The 19,013-nt window shown below is 34.8% G+C and overlaps 1 protein-coding gene across 1 annotated transcript in view; it reads left to right on the forward strand.

Annotated features, from left to right (window-relative positions):
• Positions 1-19,013, forward strand: part of LOC124369801 (homeobox protein abdominal-B-like) — a 231,547-nt gene that overhangs the window by 178,485 nt on the left and 34,049 nt on the right. The window contains exons 4-5 of the mRNA XM_046827906.1: positions 13,057-13,154; positions 14,489-14,532. The gene's annotated coding sequence lies outside the window, so the exon portion shown is untranslated. The remainder of the gene's footprint in view (positions 1-13,056; positions 13,155-14,488; positions 14,533-19,013) is intronic.

A 19,013-nucleotide genomic window follows, 5' to 3' on the forward strand; every position in this document is an offset into this window, starting at 1 on the left:
TTAAAAATCTGGAAACATGTATTCCAACAATGTGTGAGGGGTCATGGCGGTCATTGGTAAAACTGGCACTATTGGCTTGTTGGGATCTTCCTCTCTATTGGTCAACGGATACTAGCTTTCCCGAAGACCAACATTTAATGCAGAATCACGAACTGGAGCTGTTGTTTGGCTTCTTATTCAAATCCCATTTGTTGACTTGAGTGTAATCTTGTTGTCTAAAGAGCTTTGGCAAGCGTTCATCGATCTTTGCCAGACCGGGTGCTTTTAACAGATTGGTACCCCAGTCCTGCGATTGAGATTATTGTAGCACGCACCCAAGGCTTGATAACTACGACAGACAAACTCTACAAATCTTAACGACTTTGAAAATCTGCAAACCAAAAATGTATTCCTTGGTTAATACATTTTACTCCAGTTTTGTATTCTAAATATTTTATTTAGGTTTTGACACCAACTGTGGTGGTTGTACACCAATGATTATTTGATCAATTTTATAGTCATCTTCATTACATTTTTGGTATCTCAATCTGCTTAATTGGTTAAACTTTGTAAATAAAAGTTACATAAAGTAATTAGATTTGTTATATAATTACATCATCTCTTACTAATATAACTAGAATGTTTTAACAGTTACGTTTAGCGGGAATCTTCATAAATTTTACCTAAATACGTTCTAAAACAAATACAGTCTATGACCATTTTGGGTGGATTGCCCATCAGGGCAACGCGGCCTGTTATCAGACAGTGGGGGTCCCTGGTCACCGAGAGATGTTAGCAAATTGACGAACACGACGCAATCAGCGACCGGTGCGGCAAGTCATAAACGGCAGAGCAGTGGAGAGGTGCGTTGGTGCGACAGTGAGGGAGAGATGTGGAATTGTGGGTGTCAGAGAGAGAGGGAAGATAGCGCGGCGTGTGAGCGGCAGATAACGTTTCAATGGGGCTTTGTGACGGGGAGTGAAGCCGGGTGCTTTCGTCGAACGTCGGGTTAACCATCAAATCTGATGATACCACTGATTATGAACTTAAAAACAATGTGCAGGCCTACCCCTTGTTAAATGTTGTATTAACTAAATCGCACCCTATCGCAATTTATGTTTTTCACCCGTATAATTAGTTATTATATATGGTGTTAGTAAATTAATGTTATCATTCTTTGATATTATAGTGTTGTTTCGGAAACATAATAGTATTTTCCGAGGTAATGCTCCTTGGTAAAACATTTCAGCATGCAGCCATATAATTTTGTTTTGAAGCTGGGAAGAGTCATACATAGTATTAATCTGGTATGGGAATCTCCAATGGAAAGGAGATGGGAATTTAAAATTTTTAACTCATAAACCATTGTTGAAATGTGTCTACAACTTCAATGTGAGGAATTGGAACATGTTGAAAATGTACTGCCATAGTCTTATTCATTGTTAGGTTCACAGCAAGGATTGTTACACCTTAAGGCAAAGCAATGGTTATTTTTATAAGATAATTTTTAAATTTATGTGTGACTATTTTAAGATAACTTTCTTGAAGACAGAAAAATACTTAAAATGATTGATTACTCCACGAAGGTTAAAAATATTTTAACGGATAAATAAAACTGTTTAGGATAGCTTTTACAAGGGAGTGCCATTTTTATGATTTAAGGACAGGACATTTCTAATGAAAGATTATTTGTAAAAATTTTTCTCAACAAAGCGTTTCCTAATAAAATTTCACTTTTCATAAATAAAAAATCTCTCAAGTCACTTATAATGTGTGCTGTACTCTATAAATGTGTTCAAATTATTTGTCTTCATCAAATATTTAATAGCTTTTACTGTAAAGGCCTAATAAAATTCTTTTAAACATAACCAGCCCCTCCTTAAAATAAACTAAAATCACGTTTTAGTGATTTCCTTAGATATATTTTGATTACAATATCTAATTTGTTTAAATTTGTTTGACCTAAACGAATAAACTGTTTACGGATCTGTACTAACATGTCGTTCATCTTATGTCTTGTGCCTAAAGTCCAAATATAACATAATTGTACGTAATAATTTTGTAAATCAGAGGTGAAAACTATTTCAGTGACTATGTAATGATAGTATAGCTAATTGTAAAGTTCTTCGTTTAAATTGTGTTATTGATGATGCATGGTTTGAAAGGGTAACAGGATTTCGGAAATTTGTCATCGTTATAATATGTTACAAAATGTAGAACGCTACGTTTCGAGGATTGAAATCTACCCTCTTCGGGTGGAAAAACCTAATGCATAAACGTGCAACCCAAAAAGTGTAGCAATAGACTGCTCCTCAAAAACGTATAATTTGTAGTTTGTAAACACTTAAATATTTCACTTTATTTTATTCATTACGAGAAGAATTAAGAATGTGAAATTAAGATAAAATTGAATGTATTGTTCCAATTGTCATCTCAGGGATAAGATGTAAATATGAACAATCACATCTTATTCTGTCGTTTGATTAATTAACTGGTATAATTACACAAAAATCAAAGTATAAAAATACTTCCAAGCTGAAAATTAAAAGTTTGTGGTTATCTTGGTTTTTATTGAATCAGGTCATTTTAAGTATTCTAAGTCACATTTATCTTAAAAAATGCGTTTGTCATAAATTCTTTCTTTAAAGCAAATAAGATGAGTAAATACCAAACAAGGACTTGGGCCTATATTAACCCGGAAAGCCATCGCAGCTCCTGGGATCGTAAAAGAAATCCTCCTAATGCAGGAAGACGGGGAGAAGATAATTATGCAAAGTTTATTAAAGGGGAAGCAAAGGGGATTCGCTGCCTTGAAAGGGCGCAGCTCCAATAAGGGTGGCTGCTAGGAAAATACAAAATCAGCCAAGTACGGAAAGTAAGGGAGAGAACGGTTAAAACGTGTCCGGATTGGATTGGTTATATTACAAAATATGAACGAGGACAATTACCAAGTTCTTTTTAACGCCAAGGATTATTTTAATCTATTCTCATCTGAACAAAATCACTGCAGGGAAGTATGGGAAAATATTACAATTATTTTATTAACAAATATTAATAAGTTTATTAAATATAAATCTTCTTAAAATGTTATTATGTAAATTAATTGGAATTGGGACGAGTTAGAAACATAAAACTAAACCGTGTGATGCAAAGAATTAACCTCGCACAAATTCGAAGGCATAATTATGCAAATTTAAAGCCCTTAAAAGGTGGGTTGTTTGCAGTAAATCACTGGACGAAACAAAGTTGTTCTGCCAAGGACTTGGGTCGAAATTAACTTGACACATAAATCATCAGATGGCCATTAATGTAAATATCAGCGGACAGTAAATGCCGTTGTTAAATGGTATTACAGAAGTCCGAGTGCCGACCATCGCTGATGAGTCCCCCTACCGCCTTTCCATTGTTTTAAAACTCGTCATTAAATTATGAAAAAAAACTGGGATGTATTTTAACTATGGGAAACCCCTCGGTAACAGTGTAATGTTTTATAACATCAAATAAATTTAATATTTTACTCAATAAAAGTTCAAAACAATATGTTCTCACGTTGTTTTACAACTCAGGCCATAAGAATGATAAATGTTTCAATCAAAGCAACTCTCGACAAGGTGCAGGACTATTATGAAATAGACTTTTCAAAGAGAGGCCGTTCCCCTTTTAAGCCTTATTCTGTCCGTCCTCATTAGCCTCTGGCCCTGTGTAAGGATCTTATCAAACAGTATAAGGAGAAGCGTCAATACAGTGAAAAATCGACGGTACTGACAAAAAGAGCTGCGGTCACAGGAAGTATTTAATCCTGCGCTATCTCTAAATCAAACCCAATGCCCGACATCTTATAACACTCGGCCATCGGCTCTCCCCAGATATGTCAAGTGTGTGAGAATGAACAATACACTACAACCACAAAATCACACTGACCTAAATTACAAAGCTCCAGTAGTTTATACGCTCTTAAGGTGGGAATGAGATAAGGATGCGTTAATATTCTCTTATTAGTATAACCTTTTAAATATATAATCCCACTAAACATAATTAGATAAGATATATATTATTTATTTAAGTCCTTAAATGTAATAAATGCCATATATCTCTCGTTTATACATATGCATAGAGGGTTCTAAGTAAAATTTTTACTGATTACACAATAACATATAATATCAGCCATGTTGGGATATAAATATTCTAAAATAAAAAGAGTTTAAATTTTAACTGCGCTTATGTCTGACAGAAAGATAATTCATCAAAACTTTAACCAAACCTTAAGCAGAGTACATTGAACAGAAATACGAATACACCTAACATTCTTTGTTTAAAGGTTATTTTTGACGATGGAAGGATTGTGAAGGAAACAGGATTTTTCCGGACATTTGCCATCGTTCAGTGAAACAAGAAAACTGTTTTCAGTGTTTTCTTGTTTCACTGAACGATGGCAAATGTCCGGAAAAATCCTGTTTCCTTCACACCTAACATGACTCTTTTAATTAACCCAACTAAATACAGTCATTCACGTAAATTTTGTGAATATTCCTATGAACATACGGTATATACCTACCAAGAAAAGGAAAAATCAGAAATTAAACTAGTTCACTAGGATGACAAAAATAATTTATTTATGATTTTATCAAGTTTTATTTGCACTAAAAAGGGATAACATTTCCAAAATAATTTTTTAAATGCTGCACTTAATTGTGAGAAACTGAACCAAACCCCGCAGTGAGTGTAAGTCGAACCCAACTACACCTAACGTGGTTCCCTTATTTACCACTTGAAGCCCAGGATCGATGCCAGACTCCTGCCCGATTTCAGTCTTAGCACGTCCGCAATTTTACGACGTGCCACAGAATAAACGCAGCGCTACAGGACTACAGCGTGTCGAGGTTCCTCTTCCGGTACGGGGTGGCGCACCTCAACCGTACAATTAACACTTTACATATGCGAGACATATGTCCGGGCGATAAACCCAACACATGTCGGTGATGTTGGCCCTCGTGGATCGAATAAATATTTGGGCGACGGGGTAATTCGGTGCTCCCGGCTAAAATATTTACCGAGCTGCCAGTTAAATCAGTCACTGGGCGAATTAAACTAACGGGCGATTGAAGGATATTTTGATAGGAGACGGGCCGCAGGTGGCAGACCTGGAGTTGTCTAATTGCTTCCACTCTAATTATAAGCCGGGATAATATTTCAAAAAAACAGCTGGTCGAGGTGTGCCAGCTGTTGGCCTACCCTCAGATTCACAACCGAGGTGGAAACGTCAAATTATACTCGGAATTGGTAGAATTAATATGTGGCTGTTTTCACAAAAACGTTACTAACATTTATTTATGAGTACTTACAATCTATATTTCTGTAAATTACAGTGGTATTTGCCACTTACATAATTTTGAGTTATACGCCAATAATTATTGTTAACAACGAATGTAAAATCGTCTAAATTCTAAACCAGAATATGGCAATTAACTCCATACATTTTTATACTCGTAAAACGACCAGTCCTCGTGTATTAAATTACCATAATTGTTTGTTAATAAATAAGTAGGCTATTTACACATTCTATAATACCGTACATATTTCAACGAGTTAGACAAACTGTATAATCATTGCACAATATTTAAATTAGAGAACCGTATATTGTTACAGTATTAAAACCTACCAAATATGAAATGAAATTAATAATATCCACGTCCGTAAAATGAATTAGAAATTAAAGTGGATTAGTAATTAAAGTGGATTAGTAATTAAAGTGGATTAGTAATTAAAATAATAAGAATCGTACAGTTTCTGAAGTTCCTCAGCATGAGGAGTCAACATATTGTAACAGGAAGAATAGCACGAAACTACTAGGCTTAAATTTATATATGTTACACTTATGTATACATGTATTAACCCAAAAATGTGAAAAGGGACCTTTTTAAAATATGGTGATGTAGTTGTTTAGACATGGAACATCTTTTAGCTTGTACCGCCAAATTACTGTGAAATGTCAGCTGGCAGATGTAATACAGGTATTTTGGGTTTTCCGTTAAATAGTATTATGTTTGAGTGTAAAAATCAACAATTCAATGTAGCCTACAATGGACATATCCACCAGAGTGGCAAGGGGTTTAATCGACTTCTCCACATGGTTTTGGGTAAATTAATAAAGGCTAGTATTTTGAGTACTTTTCTACCGTCCCTTTTCTATTTATATCACCCTGTTTCCTTCGCCTTCAATTTTTCTCACGTTTCTGGCAATGTGTGATATATTTCGTTTATAAAACATACATAATTTGTTTTCTTCCTAAGGGCAGAAAGGAGACACCCACCCCATCAAATCTTTTTAACCTACTTGCTTTTTAAATTATACATTTAAATTATTATTAAATTTCTCATTGACCTACACAATTTTAAATATCTAGGTGTACTCATAGAAATTATTTTTAAATTAAAGTGTTTATTAAATGCTTGGGAATTATTAGGATTTCAAAATGATTTAACAGTAATCATTGTTTGAAAAATATTGTAAATAATAATCTTTATAATTATTATATTACAAAGAATTTAAATATTAGTGCTATTAAATATATTAGCGAAGTTTAAATTGGATATGCTACAATAGGCCTACTGTTGAAAAGATTTTTTAAATTAATAAAGTAGACTTCTTATTTCTTCAAAATAATAGAAGAAAATAAACAGAAGTAAGTTGAAAATGCGGTAACAAGAAAATATTTTAAACGTCAACGTTAGAACGATTTCCAGAGCGCCTGCATATCCCAAAGTAGGATTAAAAATTCATACATATCATAATGTCCGCATAGACAATAACTGTTAGAGTATAATCGTGATAATTCTTGTCTAACAGCGCAGACAATCGAAACAAACTGCCAAGACACACGGGACGTGTAACTCGGCATTGTTTAGTTTATACCACTTCTGGGAGATAAGAGACCTGTGATAACCGCTATATAATACATGACATCGCGGAACGGAGCGTGAGTGACGGGCGCGGACAGTCGGAGAACGTTGTCCTGCTGGAAGTTCCGCCACTGTCCGCCAGGCGCGCTGCTCATCCTCCGCGGCGGCCATCTTGTCTCGCGCGTTGATTGGTGCCCCGCGCATCACCGGGCCCGACTCGCTTGTCTGCCCGGCAGTGTGGGTATTCCAGTGTGAAATGGCCGGGGATTTCAAACTCCCAGCCGAGCCCGGTTCGGTTGCCAATTTAATTAAAATAATAATCTCCATAGGAGCAGAAACTTAGTATTAGTTGCGGCTGGCCTCGTTGCCACTTAATGATCTGAATAATATTTCTTTTGCCGATGCGTATCGGCTGGCAATCAGTCCAGGCAGGCGTTAATTAGGCGCGGATAAATTCCGCAATGCGCTCTTTAGATTTTTCACATGACCGGCCGATCCGTCGGCCCCTTTGTACAAATTATATATTAACCTTGCTTATCTCTAACGTTCTTAATTATTACTGAATTGTTTCCGGAACTTCATTAAAGTTATGATCATGTATTGTTTTTAATCGTTTCGATAACATAAAAAAACGCCAATACGTTGTTATGAAACAAATACATTTGTTTGAGAAAATGTACCTCTCAAAAAAGACTATGTGGTCCGTAATTATAGCTATACGAACAAATCTGTAGTTGAAGAACACTTAAAAACAAATAACAATATAAAATAATATAAATATGTCCTGTAGGTAAACAGTTATTTATTTCTAGTTATAGAAGTAAATAATAGAATACCATACTTAATAATACAGAAAAACGTTTTATAAAACAGGATTTACTGCTATCGCAATTATATTACATGTGTATTATATATATTACATGTGTATTAAAAATGTGGAATTGGATGCAATTGAAAAACAAAATTAATAGTCAAGGTTCAAGAAATATTCCCTAACACTTCCACCACAATCCTTATAATTCAACACTACTGGCGTGTTTGTATAAATAAGGTAAAAAATTCCGGACTTAACAAACTTTTGTGTGAAACAGTCTCATGGGCTAACGCCCATTCACTCTTATTCAACTATCACTAGTCTGGGCACCAATTGCAGATTTCCTGGAAGCGGGGACCGGAATTAGAGCTAATTCAGGAGTAATTTAGTTAGCTCCAGGCCGTCTGGTGTGTTAGGCTTCAATCCACTGCAACTTGAACGTCATTATGTTCCAACTCAACTGAGAAAATGAATAGACGGTTTTTTACCTACAAATTTAAATTACAGACTAAATAGTATTTTTACATAATGGGTATGGGATTTAATTAGGCCCTTTTACTTTGAAGTGGCGGAAAAATTGTATTAATAGATGTTTCAGCCAGCCAATAACACATACAGCTCTAATTTTATTTTTCGAGTTTCTAATTTGATAATGACTATTATCTAATTATCATGTGACCTCTGGTATGATAATTAAATAAAAGGTCAGTTTTCTTTTAGAATGTCTGCTGGTGAGCAATATGGAGTAAACATTTCCGTTAAAGAAACGAGATCGGAAATTCTTTGGGCTTGAAAAGTTCTGTTTGGTAAGAGTAGTATATTTTCGGGATAATTACCTTGCCAGTCTGGTTTCTTAGAGCTTCGTCTTCATTATACGGGCTTTTATTTTGTTTCGTTGCCCTCTTGCAACTCAATCCCACGTTCAGCCCACCCCGAAAGACGCCGCCTTCGAGAGCTGGAATGTTGGAATTTCCTAGGATTTGTTGGCGATAAGAATCTATCTAATTCTAAAATTTCTCGTCGGAACGTCAGTGGTATGATACACAAAGATGTCGGGACTACAAAGATTCCTAGGACTCGGTGGCACATGGAGTCTATTCATATCGTCACCAGCAGAAGAATTTTAAAAATAATACGAGCCTTGAAATATTTATGATAAATCTGGGGCAAAAGCCCAGTCAATCGTTACGAAATGAGTCTAACGTAAAGTTAGTAACACTAAAAGATTGAGAAGATATACTGAAATTGATATCAAGTCATTGACAAAACACCGGGTTTTGGATAATTGAATAATAAAATAATATTATATATATATATATATATATATATATATATATATACATTACCTTTTGACAACTAATGGCAGAAGAAGATTAATTCCAACAATACAAGGAATTAAGTACCTTACACTCAAATATTCCTCAAGTTATAAAATTTCTACCACTACCTCAGTTCTAAAGTTCCATAGTGTCTTAGGCGCCTACGTAGTCCTGTAAGTGCAAATTCACTTAAAGCTAATTTCATGCAAATGTCTATAACGATCAAAGGTGCCAAATAGTTACAGCTTTAAATAAAAAGATAAAAATGAAATTTGAAGGTCGCATATTAAATCTGACTACAGTTTTTACGGAATAAACAACCGTTCTGTATCCACAGGCGTTTCACCTTGCCAAAAATAACCTTTCCGATGTGGAAGCGGAGTAGATGTCTGACAGGCGCGGCGCGGCGCTGACGCCGCTCTCTGCGCCAGATCCGAGTGCAGTGGCAAATATTGACGCCATCTGGTATTCAATATTTTGTTTGATACAGCAGACAACAGCGGGCCGATGCAATTCCCGGTCCCGGGGGCCCACACGAGGCTGCACGCTCAAATTGGATTCACTCCCGCCCAATCTGATTCTGACGCGGAAATTGAATAATATTGTCTCACCCCTCACACCCCCTCTCCGATCCCGGCCCGGCAGACGAGTTAAACGATTTTTCCACGTCGCCAGATAGATGGGGCGCCTACGTTTGAATAAGTGATGGAGGAAAATGGGGGCTGAATCCGCACTCACTGATGGCTCTGATATAAAGACCGCTTTGTATCACCACGTGTTTTGGGATCGACCTAGGCGGATCAAAGTTTTAAAGTGATTGAATTTTGGATAGTTTTATCAAAACGAAAATGGTTTCATTTTTAACTAATTCAAAATTGTTCAGTACATGTATTATTACTCTATTTGTATTATTACTCTATTTGTATTATTACTCTCGACCATAATAATTCGTGTAGGGCTAACTTCACCGTGCCAATACACCTACTCCGTCTCCTCGGAACTCATCAGGTGAAGCACGGTTGGGCAGAGATGGCAATGTAAGGGTACAGGTACACCGGGTGTCAAAGGGACTCTCTTATTTCCGTAGAGTATCGCAACAAAGTTCATCATAAAAGTACAACCAAAACATTACCTCTCCTATAGATATATCTCAGAGTTTTGACCCTGAAGAATTTATTTTTATCCATAATATACAGTACAATTATTTTTTTCTATGAAGGTGTACTTTACGAGGTCCTCATTTAATCCACTTATGTAAAGGTTAGTTTTATGGTAATTTAAAGTTACTAATAAATCCCACACACACTCTCCACCCTTAAATCCATTTCATCTCCAGCACCCGAGCACCACCCTCCCCAGTCCCTTTCGTCGCCGAGTAATCTTCAACCCGCTCACGATCTCGACATCGAAAACGTTTCACCGTCTAAGCCGACTTTAGGGGATTTTCCGGGAAAGCTAAAATAAAATTGGGAGCGTGCCCGGGGAGCTAGGCCGTGCCGCGCAGTCAGGATATTGTGCGTAACTCCTCTTTATACTTCACAGGCGACGTTGTCTTGAAATAGCGCTTACCGAGGTTGTGTTTCTGGATCCACTGAGCAGTGTCTGACTTTTACTAGATTTGTCGGCAAAATAAGCGAATAAAATTAATAATGTAAAGTAAATATAATGATTAAAAATAATGTGTGATTTTTAAAAGTATTTACATAAAATTAATGTTGAACTATATCCTATTTAAATGTAGAGCACTGCGCAAAAGTATAAATAAAAGGAATAAATTCAAAGAAGTTGCACATTGCGAAAAAAATATTATTAAAAGTATGGCATTTTGTAATTAAAAATGATTTCATAAATTTATATTGATGGCATCTGAGAAAGAAATTCCTCGTGAAATGAAACGTTTCAGTTTCAGACGGTCACTGAGTTGTGGTTTTAGTTGAAAATTATCCCGTGATAATTATAATTTCCGAACAGTTTGCGTCTTGTGGCGAGCGAGAGCGGCCACCGGGCATCTTCAGGAGAGTAATTGAATGTCGGAGTGACCTTGGAAACAGAAACCGTCCGAGGTTTCGCCAGTGCCGGTTATTATCGGCTATTCAATTCTTCGCTATTCGCTCCCTCGTCTTAATTTGCATTTATATATTCCTAAACATGGCTGCTACTATGTTGCCTGTCCACTTATTAGTTTCTTGCCGCGAGGCGAATGTAGTTCTTTTTCTTCTGGAGTTGCGTTGGCCAGTGATCTTGCCTCGGTTTGTCCTCACGCAGTCTTCCTTTATCAACTCGACTAACATCTTTTAGCGTGTGCCATTCGCGGGTTCTCAGTTACAAGATCCGATATCATGTCCATGATATTTATCGTTATCTGATTTGGTTTCAGTTTTGTTCAAATGATTGATTAATTGATTAGCAACAATTTTTATGATTCCCTTACTTCAGACCGGCCCTAACCCTCACTATACAGCACAAATACATTTCAATTGTTGTATTGGTATTTTTGAATTGCAGTACAGAAAGCATAATGTATTATTTCGTGTAAATTCCAGCCTTTTGTTTCATATTTCCTGAGAATACAACTTAAAATAATGCTAACATTGAAGAAGCTTACAGCGTTTTAAATGAAAACAAGTTAAATATATTAAAGTAATACAACAAGACAGTATTAAACATTAGATCGAAGAGGACAAGAAGAATGAGATTCTAACTTTATTGAGTGTATATTGATAGTATTGAAATTATATTTAGTACAAATAAGCAGCACACAATATGTCTTATCAATGAAAATGGTCAACAATAAGAGTTGATTGATTGTAATAGATACGGTAGCCTGAAATGGGTTCCTCAACATAAGGTCAGTATTACCCGGTCGTTATGTACGGGTCCACCCCTGTCGTCCATCTTGATGTAAATGCGAGGGTCTCCCCTTACCCTATCTCTACCCTTCCGACGTAGATTTGTGTGGCGGAATGATTTTATTTGTGGTATTTCCGCTGTTTTCAACGATTACTCTCCCTTTCTTTACCATGGACGGTTTGTGGCTGGCGGTTGTGGCGGTGGCTGCACCCTGATGGTTATTCTTTGTCACCAGTGGCACTGTCAGCGAATTGGAATGATCGTGTTAAGCAGATTCGTTCGGGAACTGGTTCTCTAGGATTCGATTCATTGGGTAACGAATTAGGGCCATAGTGGATTTTTTAATGATCTAAATGGCTTTACAGAGTTGGAGCAAAGTGATGAGTTGTTCTTCTTAAGGTATCCGATGGACTGAAAAAGGTTTGTCATGTCATACTAACATATTTATGATGACTTCATACATTTAATGGAAAATGTATGCAAAATTGAAATATATATATATAGAACAACGCGAAATAAGGCCGAGATATGTTAATATGCTCCCTGTGACAAAGTTATGAATTTGTAAAGGTAGAATATTCATAGATTACCTGTAAAAAATAACTTAATGTAATCAACAAAACATTTCCCGTTTATTCAGCTTTTTTACATGGATATATAAAAACTACAATTTATGGCTATCAAAATTCCAATAAAGAAATAAGCTAGTAGGAAGGCATGTTATGGAGTGAAATAAGCAACATGCTTATTTTAAGTACTATTCAGGTCCTTATTAAGTGTATATGAAAAGTCTGTAATAACATTTTATACGTACATACTTCTAGTTCAACAATTTTTTATATTAAAGAAATTACAAAAATAATCCTACAACTAAGTTTAACCTAAACTACAAGTAAAAACATTACTGTAATTAGTTCAGGTTATATCAACAAAAACCATAGTTAATTATTTATTAACGACACATGGCAGAAACAACAATGTTTTCATGTGGAACCGAAACAATGATCTTATCGATAAATACTACATTTAAATCCAATTAATATAATAACAAAATTTTTACAAAACAGTTAGGAAACAATACGAAAATAGTGACCTAACTTAACACTCCCTATGAGAGTACACACAACTGTCACATCCCCCTATATGTCCTGTATGTATATCCTATTTTATCCAACTACAATATCATTGTTTTAGGAGAGGGCCTCAGAAGACGTCCTCGGTTTCCTGTGATGAGCCGTAAGGTCCAGCCTCGCCGTGGAGTCCGCATTGCATCACTGTCACTTCACTAACAGGTGGGGAGGTTCACACATGCCAGAGCTAAACTTTTTGCAAAACATTCTTACGTTGTTAACGCCCTTGGTTAAAAACTGACACGTAGTAGTATTTCGGTACTGTCAGATTGATATATAAAGTTCAGTATGATATACAACCCACACAAACTACAAACACACTAATAAATTTATCCAGTAAATCATTTAATATATTTTTAATGAAACAGCAGTACCCAGTGTTCCAGTAAACATTCAAATTTCATTCCTACTGGACATTTATAGAAATAAATATTTTTTAGAATGTGAAAATTATATAACTCAATAGCACTAAAGACCTCTCCAATATCACTATAAAATGACAAAAACCCCTTAGAAAATGTCATATTATTCATTATTTACATGGTTATTATGAATAATAATGAAAATGCTTTTACGCAGGAACAGGGGGACCCTTGAAAATACGTATACTACATATACACTTATATACATATGAATTATAAAGAACAGGTAAGCGGGTGTGGTATATTGGATCACAGGGATCGTTATCGTATTTGTCACTTAAGAGTAACGTATATATGGTAACACTATAGAAACAATTATAGTCTACTAATATACCTAAACTAATCAATACTGGTAATGATTTCTCATTTGTAACGTTAAATCACGACTTAGTTCCTTAATTACACGCCAAGGAGGGACTATGGAATGGTAAATTAAAAGAAAGCACCGTTCCTTGTCTTTCCTTGCTTAAAATATATTTTTGAAAACTCTTACATTTACTGGAGGGCGTTATTCTGGCTGTTGCGTCTTATGAAAATAGACTTTGTGTTCCTGAAAAACTCTTAATAATATTTATTTTAAATTAATCGTTATGTGTAGTAGTAATAAAACATGATTTGAGGTTATTTCTCAGAACCTTCCTCAGCGCTTTTTAGAATCCACTACGTTTATTACTGTAGTTTATACACTCAAAATATTTAAAGTTTGGAAGTATTGAAAATACAAAACGCGGATACCCAAGTATCCGACTTGGGTAAAGAGGCTAAACAATCGATTCGCCATGCGTAATGTATTCATAATGCAGTAAACTTACCTGATTAAAAGCCTTATTTACCTAGTTTTTACTGTTCATTAACTTTAAGGCTTAAAAGAACATGTTTTATTTTTTTAACATAAATTTTAATACAGTTAAATATGTTATTTTAAGATATTGTTTCCGTAGCTCCCTGTAAACTATTTGGGTTTACTTTTAGTTGACCTTGGCTCAAGGACTAAAGTACTTTAGCCTAATTGGATATATTTGAATCTGCAGTGTTTCCTTTGTTCTGTCCAACTGATGCTCTGTGATGCCGCAGGTTGCACTGCTTGTACCCCTCCATCACCCTGGCAAGCGTCGAAGGTACGTTGCAAAACTAGCAATTATTTATCTACTGTTTCACAACCTAGTGTTATTTATCCATGTTGCCTCATCTCTTACCTCATCTCTGAGCACAAAGCAACAACACATTGCTGGTGTGTTCCAGAGGTATTCAATGATATTGTTATTGACTATCTGCTCGGGTCCATTTCCTGGCAAGGTTAACGATAAAACACCTAGGTGTGTAAAAATCATCACTTTAGACAATTGATTTTACGTTCTCAATTATTTTCGAAGCGCATACACAGAATGATAAAATTTATATTTACAAAATACTATGAATTGTTTAATCCTAAAAACGTGTACACACATTTTCTTCAGGTATTAAACAGGTTATGCAAATCGAGCACATATTGGTAAAAAGTTTCCTGGAACAATGCGTGGAAAATGTATTACTACTCACGTAGTGGTTTCTAAATTCTTCAAAAACGAACCCCCTTATATGCCGATGACATATAACATCGGCGTAATTAATCCATTTTAATTTAGTAAACAGGGTTTCGTTTATTACCATTTAAAGTGGAACAGTTCTTGTTTGTAAAACCACAAATTGAAATAAGTACCCATTCTGCTCTAACCGCTTGTCAGCTTCATTCACCTCTTCAAATCAGGTAATTTAGTTGAAATTTATTTATTTATCGCTCTGTGTATTTGGATTCCTCGAGTTCTTGGAATTCCAGCGGCCATTTCATATGTGCATGCTGTCGCGGCAGGGTGGTCCGTCCGGCTCTGACCGTGGAATCTTAATAAAACCTGCAGGAAACAGAGGAAATGTAAAGAATATGTGATTTCCGGTGAATTCCATGTTTACAAAATTAATTAAACATGAAGTCCACCGGAGGAGCCGCTTGCGTTATCTCTAAATTACACGTGTCACGGGCGAGTTTCTTAGCAATTACATGTAATTCGCATCCTAATTACTTGACAATTCGCAATAAATTACCAGTAATCAGCCTGAAGTAACGAATGATGTTTATTGTTAATTTAATTGATGGTATTTTAACTCATAATTTCTAAGACTACAGGCGGCAAAAGTTATTTGAAATATAGTTTTTGTGCTCCTACGCTTGTTGAAAGTTATGATGAAAATTATTAATTTCTTATTAATGATGGTAGTATTTTATTTGTATTGTTTTTAACCTAGAAAAAGTAGAATACATCTCATATTTGGTCTACTTCTTCGCATTTCCTCTCTTCCTTATATTTTCTGTTTTCGACTTGCCATCGGACAATTATCAAAGTCAAGTAACTCAAGACTTAGGTCATTTTTGTAATTTTTAGGTTGAGTTTTTGTTTTTAGTAAAAAAAAAAAAAAACTGAATACCAAAGTACTACCAATAAATTAGTAAACTTTAATTTATTCGTCTTTAAAAGTGTGAAAATAGTACGTACATGCTTTTGTTCCACGTGTAATTTAACACTATTCAAAAATACACATTTGATGTGTACAATTATTATTAAATTATGGTAATTACTTGGTACAATGCGCCACCTAACAAAACTTTTTGTTTTATTATTGCTGGATATCGCACTTGATGACATTTTCAAAATGTCAGCCCGCCCTTTGTCTAGGCATCGCCACTGACAAGCTGGTCCTGCCCCTAAACTCTTGTTCATGACTGTACTACGGGAAGGTTGCAAGAGAAAGGCAAGCGAGGTTTCGTTGTAGTTCACTTGACCTTCTTCAGTTGAAAGTGGGTTTGAATTTATTTTTATGGTTTATTTATTATTGTTACTGGATGTATTAAAAATGCCCTGAAACCAATAAGAAACAATCAATATTTATAAAATGCTTTATTTTTTTTATTGATTCGGTTGCAATATCAATATTTGGTTATGTTATTTTTTAAGTTTATGTGAACAGACATTTAAATTTCACTTAAAACAATACCAAGTAAAGTAACACTTCAAATTACAAGTATTCTTCAGTGTAGTACTTCTTACTTAATTCATTGTGAGGTGGGTACTCAGAATTGATATTTTGTAAAGAAAACTTCTATATTATAATAGTCGTATACGGATTATATTTTAGTATTTATTATGTATTTAGAATTTTATTTTTATATTGTTCAGTATAATTTAGGAAACTTTCTAAATTAATAATAATTTGACTCAGTCCCTTGTACTAAGACTATGTTCTGGGATGTTTTGAAATAATCTCTATTTAGTCTATTTTGTATGTTTGATTTGTTTTGTAACATTAAGAATTCATAATAATCCATAGTTCGCCTTGAATGTCCATGAAAAGCGAGTAGAAAGTTTAATTCAGTTCAAGAATGTCGATTTCAGAATCTTAATTTGGTACCTCTGCAAGTAATAATAAACTGAACCTGGTTGTACTCTATCCCCCCAACAAAGTATAATGCCTTTTAATGTTTTGTAAAATAGTTTTCTAGTATATTACAATACTACATTCAATTTTGGGGCGTCATCGTGTCCACATAAAGAAATGTAGTTACATATTCCATTATTATACCAATTTTATATGAGCATGTAGATTTGTATTGTAAAAAGTGCTAAAATTTGTATTCAAAAAATGCCATCATATAACCTTTTGCATATATTAAACGATTCAGATTTGAAGATTAATACTCACCTGAAAATGAAATGTTTACCTAAATACTTATTAAAAAAAAATTTGATACGTTTTTTAAAGCAATAGAACGGTTGAAAAGCGTAATCAATATTGTTTACCACAATAACTGTTCTAAAATCAGATCAAAGTAAAGTTTTAAGATTATTTAGGAAATATTTAAATCCATTAAAAGTTTGCATTGAGAACGAAAATATATACTACTATAACTAAAAAAAGAAAGAAATAAAGTAGAGAACTGAGAGTGTTCATCCCTCGAGGGGATATGGACTAGCCAAATGATTATTATGGTAATATAATCCTTGTTGGAAATAGAAATAAAAGTTAACATGTTTGTAATACCTATGCGTATTTAAACCGAATTATATTTCATTGGTTTGAAAACTAAACAACTAATAATAAGTTGAAATTTATGCTATATAATTTACATAAATATAAACATTAACCTTATTCGGTCGCCGCATAATTACTCATCATGTTTTGATTTATGTTAGAGATTATGGAGGGCTTTAACTGTCCACTTTTTAATATATATATATATATATATATATATATATATATATATGTGTGTGTGTGTGTGTGTGTGTGTGTGTGTGTGTGTGTGTGTGTGTGTGTGTGTGTGTGTGTGTGTGTGTGTGTGTGTGTGTGTGTGTGTGTGTGTGTGTGTGTTTGGCCCAATAGCATAGATGTCTGTTACTTTGAAAGATGTGCATGGAAAAAGTTTTTATTGTGATCTTGAAATGTACTCTAGACAGATTATTTGCTGAATGACTCTTAAAAAATTCAAGAAAACCAAACAAAATTTGAGAAGTTCAACTTCTAACGATAAGTGTCTGACTCATGAAATATCGCTTTAAATACTTAAGAAGGTTCAATGTGTTTTACTTGTGCTATTTTGGTTACAAACCTTTCAGATAACTATTCTGAAGGCAACTTTTTAAATATGTCTTGCTTTCAGAAATGGTATTTTAAAAGCTGTTCCTAAAAGATCGTAAACACTTTTTAAAACTATCTCAACCAAGCTACGTTTGGACAATCTCAAATTCAAATTATGAGCAGAATTACAAACTATTACTGTTGATACGTATATTGCATTTATCATCGGCAATTAAATTTGTGAACAGTACCGGCTTTAAAAACCTATAAATTATATTTGTAACTAACATTATAAAATTCCCAGCATTATAAAGTTGAAGCATATAAAACAGCAAAATTATCATATTTAAATTAGTTTTACTCGTGGAAATGAAATCGTAAGATTTTCAAAATAAATGAAAACTATCTGGATCGAATATCGACATCAGTGCCAAAAACAACATGGCAACAGGCGGGCAAGGGCCAAACAAATGGACAGGGGATTGAATGTCTGATGGCGCGTGAGGGGAGGTTGGTGGGGAGTTGGGGTGATTTAGCGCCGGGGGGAGGGACGAAGGAACACTATTTACTGAGCAACAGTCCTGCTAATCCATGTCAAGGAGGCTCTGAGGGCGCCCTCTAGATTGTGTTTGATTTCACGGTCTGTGGGGTGCAGTAAATTATACCAAAATTAATAAGAAGTATCAAAGAAGGGTAGTTTTTCTGAGTAGGGTAACTAAAAGAAAGGGTTATTCTGTGACCGTTGAACCGAGGATGTCTTGCACTCTGCTTCCCCCTACTTAGATTAATTTGATATGTTGTTTTTAGTCTAATATTGCTACAAAACTTACTTTGTTTGCCCCCCCCCCCCCAATCTGATTTATGTTAGCCTTTCTAAGATCGTATTTTTTTAGTTTCTCTGTTGGGCATACTATTCATATATTTTATATGACTTTGATGGTATTTTCTTTTATAATCATTTATTATAAGTTTCTTCTTGAATATTAGCGACATC

Source organism: Homalodisca vitripennis, chromosome X (assembly GCF_021130785.1).
Source record: "Homalodisca vitripennis isolate AUS2020 chromosome X, UT_GWSS_2.1, whole genome shotgun sequence".
Taxonomy (NCBI): Eukaryota; Metazoa; Arthropoda; class Insecta; order Hemiptera; family Cicadellidae; genus Homalodisca; species Homalodisca vitripennis.